Source organism: Rhododendron vialii, chromosome 8a (assembly GCF_030253575.1).
Source record: "Rhododendron vialii isolate Sample 1 chromosome 8a, ASM3025357v1".
Lineage (NCBI taxonomy): Eukaryota > Viridiplantae > Streptophyta > Magnoliopsida > Ericales > Ericaceae > Rhododendron > Rhododendron vialii.
Genome location: NC_080564.1, coordinates 24,899,984 through 24,909,908, shown reverse-complemented (window position 1 = coordinate 24,909,908; position 9,925 = coordinate 24,899,984).

The following is a 9,925-nucleotide window of genomic DNA, read 5'->3' as shown; positions in this document are numbered from 1 at the left end:
GACTCCTCAGCGGACTCATCTGGTAATGATTCTCCTCCTGTTAATGATTCTCCTCTCTCAGCTGACTTATCTAGTAGTGATTCTTTTCTTATTGAACCTCCTGTTATTGATGATCTTCCTATTGCTATTCGAAAAGAGAAAAGATCATGTACTGTACATCCTATCTCCCAATTTGTGTCTTATGATCGTTTATCTCCTTCATATTATGCCTTTGTTTCGTCGCTTTCCTCTATATCTATTCCACAGAATTAGAAGGATGCGTTTGTCATACCCGAATGGAAAAGAGCTATGGTAGAGGAGATGACAGCTTTGAAAAAGAATAGCACTTAGAAGCTAGTACCACTTCTTAGAGGAAAGAAATCAGTGGGATGTAAGTGGGTATTTACTGTTAAACAGAATGTAAATGGTACAGTTGATAGATACAAAGCTAGATTGGTCGTCAGAGGGTTCACTCAAACCTACGGTATTGACTATGAGGAGACATTTGCTCCAGTAGCAAAGATGAATTATGTGCGAACTCTACTTTCTTGTGCAGCTAACCTGAATTGGCCACTTCAACAGTTTGATGTAAAAAATGCATTCCTCCACGGTGATCTGGATGAGTGATACGCACCTAAGATTGCTTGATCGTTGTGCTTAAGTCCGTTAGTTAGAAGTGCTTTTAGCTATTATTGTCGTTTTTAGTCAATATTGCTCGTAAGGTAGTTTATTCAGTGTTTCAGGCAAAACGCCCTTAAAAGGCGTATTTTGAGTGCAAAGTCAACCCCCAAGTTAATTCAAGAATCATCGCTCGGTGGAACTTGTGCCAAAGTGACCAAAGAACGAAGGCAAGGAGCATCGGGCAAACCAACGGTCGTCGGGTGTCAAGATTGGGAGGCTGGCTTGAAGAACCAGAGATAAGCATTCCGTATCGATACGGATTTAAGGCGTATCGATACGCGTTTGTTACCTTTCCAAGCAGAGCTTCCCGTATCGATACGGCCATAATCTGTATCGATATGGGATTGTTACGGGAGATTGGCCTTTTCAGCTTAACGATGTGGTATCGATACTTTGCTTATTCTGTATCGATACGGAGAGCCTTCGGCCAGATATTTTGCTACTTTTTGGGCTTTCCATTTATGGAATACTTGCCTTTTATAGTATGTTTTTAGATATTTGAGGAGAGAGGAACCCATTGTGTATAAATAGGGGTCTCCTCTCTCCCTTTGGTACCTAGGTCTTTAATAGCTTTTATTTTTCCTCCATTAATGGTCTTTTAAGCTTTTCAAGTTATTTCCTTAAGAACTCAAGTAAGTAATTCTCGTTTGTTAATTTCTCGTTTATTAAAGTTGTTCCTACGGATTAGATCTTTTATAATATCAAGTTTGTTTTCGTTTTTATCGGTTAAAAGTCATGTCTCGTTTTTATGCTTTCTTTCATGCTTTAGCTATGTGTGAGTAGTTGATAGGCCAAGTCTCGGGGTAATCTTTCCCGAGTACTTAGGTGGTTATTTGGTTCTCAAACCTTCGGGCTTAAAATCTTGGTTTTCGGAATTTCATTAACCTAGCCTTTTTGGTCTAAGCGAGGCGTGTTAACTCCTTGGTATGAAGTTTAGTCAAGCGGTCTTGGCAAGCGACATATTGAGGGCTCGTGGCCCCCTACGAGTTAGATACATTAGCAAAAATAGGTTGATTTAATTCCGGTTAATCACATCTTCCGATAAATGTAGTCTTTTAAAGCTAAATTCTCCGGGCGTGAGCACGTGGTCGTGGCTCTCGCCTGAGTTATATTGAGAACCAGTAACATCCTTTGTCAATGGTTAGACGATCCCTAGACTTGCCTCTTTTAAGTTAATTAGGCATTTTCCTAGTCTTTTGCCTTGGCAATTTTCATCGTTTCAAAGCAAAACCAAGTTGGCCGTCTTAAACGCCATAATCCACCTTATAAAACCTACAATCCGATTGAGCTACATTCGAATTCTCTGTGGGTACGATCCCGGACTTCCGGATATTATGCTACCGACGACCTAGCCCTACGCTTGGGGTTTTCAACCTTATATTTGAAGGCGAGGTTTGAAGGCGAAGCATTTTTGGCGCCGCTGCCGGGGATTTCTTTTATAGCTTATTTGGAGGATCGACAAACCATTGTAAGTACACCGTTTATTTTTCCTTTGTGTACTTTGAGCTCGGCTTAGCGGATACCTCTAACTGAGCCACCAATTCGACTTGAGGTTTAACGAAGCTAGATTGAGCATCAATTGCCTTTTACTTTCTATTTATTATTGCTTCTATAGCCGTGGTGGTGGCATAACCCCACGAGACTGTTTGTGAACGAGGCAGCGGCATAGCCCCTCTAGTCTGCTTTATTGGACTGTGCAGGTTGTATGCTCAATATCTATCGTAGCCCTTTATCGAATCGGCTACATCGATCTGCATCTCGCGAGCTATCACCTCCATTAAGCCCAATGGTAGATCAACCAATAGCTCGCACTTTGCGCGATTATTTAACGCCAGAAAGAGGTCCACATGTCTCCCCCATAGCCATTCCCACTTGCACTGCCGCCAATGCGTTTGCTTTCAAGCCAGAGTACCATCGGGTTATCCCAGAGTTTCGGGGGCGTGAATTGGAGGATCCTTATGCCCACATTCGGGAATTCGAAACTATCGTTAGCACCTTTGTGACCGGGCCGGGTCAGCTAGACCAAGCTCGCCTGAAGCTATTTCCCTTTTCGCTCAAGGACAAGGCTAAGCAGTGGTTCCATTCTTTGAAGCCCCGCTCCTTGCTCACATGGGGGGAAGTGCAAGATGTGTTCACCACCAAGTTCTTCCCGGTCAGCCGAACCAAGCTCCTCATGGATCAAATTCAGAATTTCAAGCAAAAAGATGGGGAGGTTTTCTACAAGTATTGGGAGCGTTACAAGGATTTGCTTGCAGCTGTCCCACACCACAATTTTCCCACGTATCTTGTGATCAACTATTTCTATTTGGGTTGTGATCGGGAGTCTAAGCAGCTTTTGGATACTATGGGGAGCGGTGACTTTATGGGAAAGGACCCCGACGCCGCTTGGGAATTCTTAGATGCTTTAGCCGAAAGAGCTCAAACTTGGCAATACATTGATCCGGGTGACCAAGCTATGAGAAATCAAGGACCGGGAGGCTCCGGTAAGTTTTCAGTGAATGAGCAGAACGGTCTTGAGATGCGGTTGGATGAGCTATCGTTAAAGTTGGACAGAATGAAGCTAGATTCGGTCCAAGCAAAAGAAGCGAAAGAAGCGACAGAAGTGAAAGAGGTGAAAGAGGTTCGCCAAGTGGAAGAAGTTTGTGTCATTTGAGAGACTACGGGTTATTCGACCGACAACTGTCATACCATCCCCACCCTTCGACAACACTATAATCAACTCCCTGAAGAAGTATGTGCACTGAATCAACGTTGGGATCCATATTCCAACACTTATAATCCGGGGTTGAGATCTAATCCGGCTTTCCGTTGGAGTAACCAGAATGAGGCCGGCTCGTCAACTTCTCAAGGTCCTCCTCCTTCTCAGAATCAAACATGGCGCCAATCTCAGTTTCAGGGTCAGCCACGTTTTCCTCCGGCACAATCTCAAGGCCCGCCAGGATTCATACCACCGAGCCAATTCCAAGGGCAAAATCAATTTCAGCAGCAACCAGCCCCACCTCCACAACGTTCTCTGGAGGATACTCTGAATGCATTCTGTCAAATGCAAACGACCACTAATGAGCAAACTACCCAAGCGATGAACGACATAAGGAATCAAGTGGGTAAATTAACAACGGCTATCGGTGTTTTGCAACAAGAGAAAGGAAAACTACCTACCCAACCTCAACCAAACCCTCAAGGCCAACATTTTGCACAAGGCTCTTCGGTGACTTTCCCCGAGCAAGCAAAGGCCATAATATCGTTGAGAAGTGGGAAGACGGTTGATAATGCTCAAGTGGAGCCGCCGGTTGCGCAAATCTTGTTACCTTTTTCGGCACTATTGAAGCCCACAGTGCCAAATGGGGAATCTCCCAAACCGGTTCTTACAGAAGAAGAAAAGGGAAAAGCCAAAGAAGTCGAGGTTCCGCCCGCTTTCACCGTTCCCGTTCCATATCCTAACCGACTTAAGTCGCCTGCCAAGCCGAATTTGAACAGTGATATCTATGAAGTTCTTAAGAAAGTGACGGTTAACCTTCCTTTGCTTGACGCTATTAAACAGATTCCATCATACGCCAAATTTTTGAAGGAGTTGTGCACTCACAAACGGCAACTCCAAGTGCAGAAGAAGGTGTTCTTGACTGAACAAGTGAGCTCACTCTTCCAGTCAACCCTTCCGCCCAAGTATAATGATCCGGGCTGTCCTACGATATCCATCACCATCGGGGGTAAGGTTTGTGAAAAGGCTCTTCTCGATTTGGGGGCAAGTGTAAACCTCCTACCGTTCTCGGTCTATGAACAACTTGGTTTGGGAGAGATGAAGCCAACTCGGGTGACTTTACAACTGGCAGATCGGAGTATTCGAGTTCCCAAAGGGGTGGTCGAAGATGTTCTTGTTCAAGTTGACCAGTTCATGTACCCAGTCGACTTCGTGGTTCTTGATACGTGCCCGGTACCTGCAGCTCAATCGTCCGTTCCAATCATTCTTGGCCGGCCGTTTTTGGCAACATCCGACGCCGTCATTCATTGCCGGGATGGCCGCCTTAACATGAGTTTTGGCAACATGAAGATGCAAGTCAACATGTTCCATATCGGTAGCCAATTGGGCGATGACGAGGATGTGTGCGGAGTAAGCATGGTCGATTCACTTGTTCAAGACCACGTCACTACATTTATTTGCAAAGATCAATTGGAACTCGCACTGACTTCTGCCGAGGCCGATTTTCTTGAAGCCCCTGAGGCTGCGTACTTGTGCTCTTTGTTAGATAAGGAGGAGATGTGTGGTATAACCCCGTGGGTCCCAAAATTTGAAGAGTTGCCTTTTATTGAGAAGCGAGCCGTTCCGTCTAGCATGGAACCCCCAGTGCTTGAGTTGAAACCACTACCGGATACCCTCAAGTACGCCTATCTTGGCGACGGCCAAACATACCCGGTGGTAATCTCCTCCGCCCTCACCGAACTTCAGGAATTTCAACTACTCTCTAAGTTGAGGACACATTCAAAGGCTATTGGATGGTCCATAGCCGATATCAAAGGAATAGATGGATCTCTGTGCTCTCATCACATTTACATGGAGGAGGATGTTAAGCCCTCTCGCCAGCCTCAACGACGATTAAACCTGATTATGAAGGATGTGGTGCGAGCAGAAGTTCTTAAATTGTTGGATGTTGGCATTATTTACCCGATAGCGGATTCCAAGTGGGTGAGCCCGATACAAGTGGTGCCAAAGAAGTCTGGGGTGACTGTGGTGAAAAACGACAAGGATGAGCTTATTCCAATGCGTGTTCAGACTGGCTGGAGGGTGTGCATTGATTATCGGAAGCTGAACGCCAGTACCCGAAAGGACCATTTTCCCCTTCCCTTCATCGATCAAATTTTGGAGAGAGTGGCTGGGCACAAGTTCTACTGCTTTTTGGACAGGTACTCCGGTTATAATCAGATTGAGGTGGCCTTGGAAGATCAAGAGAAAACTACTTTCACGTGCCCATTTGGGACCTTTGCGTATCGTCGTATGCCGTCCGGGCTTTACAACGCCCCCGGTACCTTCTCGCGGTGTATTATGGGTTTATTCAGTGACATGGTGGAGAAAATTATGGAAGTATTCATGGACGACTTCTCAGTTTTTGGTGACTCCTTTGAGGCTTGTCTTACCAACTTGGGGTTAGTATTAGCCCGGTGCGAGGAAAAGAACCTAGTGCTGAATTGGGAGAAATGTCACTTTATGGTGACCGAAGGCATTGTACTCGGCCATATTGTTTCTTCGAAAGGCATAGAAGTGGATCGGGCAAAAATCGATTTGATTGGGAGTCTTCCGACTCCAAAGTGTTTGAAGGATATCCGATCTTTCTTGGGGCATGCCGGTTTCTATCGGCGGTTTATCAAAGATTTTAGTGCAATTGCCCGGCCTTTATGTCATTTGCTCACCAAAGATGTGCCGTTCGAGTGGACGCCGGGTTGCGAGGCCGCCTTTGCCAAGCTAAAGTCTAGTCTCACCTCTCCACCTATAGTGCGATCTCCGGATTGGGAATTGCCCTTCGAGCTCATGTGTGACGCCAGTGATTACGCCGTTGGAGCTGTTTTGGGCCAAAGGAAAGGGAAAGAGCCGTACGTTATCTACTATGCAAGTAAGACGCTCAATGAGGCTCAAATGAACTATTCGACTACGGAGAAGGAGTTGCTTGCCATAGTCTTTGCGTTGGACAAGTTCCGGTCTTATCTAGTGGGGGCTCCGATTACCGTGTACACCGATCATTCAGCTCTCAAGTACCTTTTTACGAAGCAGGATGCCAAGGCGCGTTTGATTCGGTGGATTTTACTCCTACAAGAGTTTGACCTCACTATTAAGGACAAGAAGGGTGTCGAGAATGTGGTGGCCGATCACTTATCTCGATTAGAATTCGAAGATCATACATCGCACATTCCTATCGGTGACTCCTTTCCCGATGAGCAGCTGTTCTCCATCACTACGGCTCCATGGTACGCGGATATAGTGAACTACTTAGTCACCGGTCTTATGCCTGGACATTGGAATTTGCAGGAGCAGCGTCGGTTTTTGGCCGAGGTGAAACGGTTCTCTTTTGACGATCCGTATTTGTTTAAGTATTGCGCCGACCAACTTATTCGCCGTTGTGTGCCCGAGTCTGAGCAACATAGTGTTATCCAGTTTTGCCACACGGAGGCTTGTGGCGGCCATTTCTCGTTCAAAAAGACCGCCGCTAAGATTTTACAGTGCGGATTCTATTGGCCACAATTGTACAAGGATACGTTTGCTTTCTGCCGGGCATGTGCGCGCTGTCAACTTCTGGGGTGCGTGACGCGACGTAATGAGATGCCGCTTACCCCCATTTTGATTATTGAAGTGTTTGACTGTTGGGGTATCGACTTCATGGGGCCATTTCCTACATCTTTTGGGTACCTCTACATCTTGTTGGCCGTTGACTATGTCTCCAAATGGGTGGAGGCCATCCCCACTCGTACTAATGATGCCCAAGTGGTCGTTGAATTTCTCCGTGAGTACATTTTGGCGCGATTTGGTATGCCCAGGGCTATCATTAGTGACCAAGGGTCCCACTTTTGCAACCGATCCATTGCGGCCCTCTTGCGGAAGTATTCCATCATTCACAAAGTCTCAACGGCTTATCACCCGCAAACAAATGGCCAAGCGGAGCTTGCAAATCGAGAGATTAAACATATCTTGGAGAAGACGGTTAATCCTACCCGTAAAGATTGGTCAACTCGTTTGGTCGATGCTTTGTGGGCTTACCGTACTGCGTTCAAGACTATCTTGGGAATGTCACCTTATCGGTTGGTTTACGGGAAAGCATGCCACTTGCCAGTCGAGCTTGAGCATAAAGCGTATTGGGCCATTAAGAAACTAAATTTCAATATGGTACAAGCCGGTGCCCGCCGCAAGCTCCAATTGACGGAACTCGAGGAGTTGAGGTACAATGCTTACGACCATTCTAGCACTTACAAATCTAAACTCAAAGCCAAGCATGATAATAAGATTGTGATTAAAAACTTTGAGCCCGGTCAGCAAGTCTTGTTGTATAATTCTCGATTGCACTTGCATCCCGGGAAGTTGCGCTCACGTTGGGCCGGTCCTTATGTTGTCAAAAATGTGTCCCCTTACGGGGCAATAGAAGTAGAGAGCATGCGTAACGGTTCCTCTTTTAAAGTTAACGGTCAGCGGCTTAAGCCTTTCCTTGGTGGCTTTGAAGCTGGCGAGCCCGATGAGGTCTTGGCCGATCCCGTTTACACAGATGGCCCCTCGTTTTAGCTTGTGTTACTCTAATTTGCACGGGGAGCGAAAGCGTAACCGCTGAACTTAACTGTTTGTCGGACCCGGCCCCCGGGTAGGGGGTACCCTCCATTGACTTGGGTATATGTAGCTCCGCACGTCGCTACTAAAAAAAGGATCGTGTGCCCAGCTCCGGTTAGTAAGGGCAATGTTAATATCAGTGACATAGGGCTTTCATTAGCTTTTCTGATAGGAGTAATTCACAGTGAACCACTCACGTCTTCCAGATTAGCCCCAACGGGGGTGGTATAGATCTTAGGTTAGGCCTTGATATTCCCGTGCTCCATTACCGCACTTGGCTCTATCTTGTGCCTGCTTGGTTACGATCTTAGGGGACGCTGGACTTCATTGTTTGGCGGAGTCCAGCTGTGACTTGGACGCTCCGAGCTCTGATATTAAATTCTATATATTTGTACATTTGTAAATACTGCGTTTCTGCTATGTTCTTATTTCTCATGTTTCGGGATTTTCTCACCAAAAGATTTCACCAACGCATCATTGTATCGGGCTTTAATTAGTCCTTCTTTGTCGTAGTTTGTCGTTAACGATCCATGCTCACCAGATATGTCCCTATCGGGGGCAATTTAGGTCTTTGGGTGCGGCTTGATATTCCCGGGCTTTGGCACTAGGCTCTGTCTTGCATCACTTTGTTTTGATCATAGGGAACGCTGGGCTTAATTGCTTGGCAAGGTCAAGCGGTGAATTTTACTTCGGGCATGATGTAACAACTTTGATGGTCTAGTATAGCCACCCGCGTTTTGCCTACTTGGTGAGACACGGGAAGAAAAGTATGACTCGTGAGATTGCGTGAAAATCGGGTGGTGTCCTTTGTTTTTCTTTGTATATATGTTTGTTGGCGCCCGGATAACACGAGCCGGGCGGTTCTAATGTCATTTGGCTCTTAGTAGGTAGTTCGAGCTTAAGTCTTTTGCAGGGTGTACGTGCTACCACACCAGCCTTGGTGGATTGGATCTAACGTCGAAGTGATTGAGGCATTCAGGAGCCCTAAGCATGGGTGCGATTACGTGTCGCGGTTATTAGTTCAATAAAGTTTTGGCCATGATCCTGTGTGACTAGCTGTGGTTCCGTTGGAAGAGCCGAAGGAGTCGACCTTGGAAGCCGTTCGGATGACAAACGGAGCCGGTGACGTAAAAACCTCCAACTTGGTCGAGGTATAAGGGGGTTGACATTCCCCCGTAGGTACGATCTTTTGTTCCTTTTTCCCTATTGTTGTTCTCCATGCTATGAGGGCATAGCATATTTCAAGTTGGGGGGAGAGACATAAATCGGATATTTATGTTTTATGCTTTTTGTTTAAATTTTTCGTTTTTGGTAGATCAATCCTTCCGTTATTACAAGTTAGTGGAATGGATCAACTTAGCACTTGGTCAATAGTTCATTAATTGGCAAGAGTTCGTGTAAATATTTGTGTTAAACTTGTTCTGTCCAACTCGTATGCATGCTAAAGGGTGAGAAATTAAGTGTTGAGTGTGTTGTGAGCAGGTTTGACCCATATCCCGTTGATTGTTCTCAGTATATTCTTAGTTAGGTTTTAATCTCATGTCATGCCTAAACATGTTCGTTATCTACTTTAAATCGCTTCAAAATCTATGGCATATGTAAGAAATGATACAAGGCCATCTTTGCTTGATTAAAACCACAAGAGAGTCTCATTGTCCTTTAAAAATAAAGCCTAGTCCGCGTCTCACTCTTATCCATAGGAAACCGAATGTTTGGGTGGAAGTTGGTTTTAAGCTTTGCTGGGGCTGGCTTCAGGTTTACAGGCTCCGGGTGTATCTTAAAAGTGGCTCTGGGCGTCGGCATTGGCTATAGGGTGGCAAAGTTGAACTTCTGGAGATAAGCTACCCGTATCGATACGGCCCGTAAGGCGTATCGATATGCGTTTGTTTTGTGGCCAATCAGAGAGCTCCGTATCGATACGGATTTTGGACCGTATTGATACGCGTGGGTTAAAATCGAAATCTG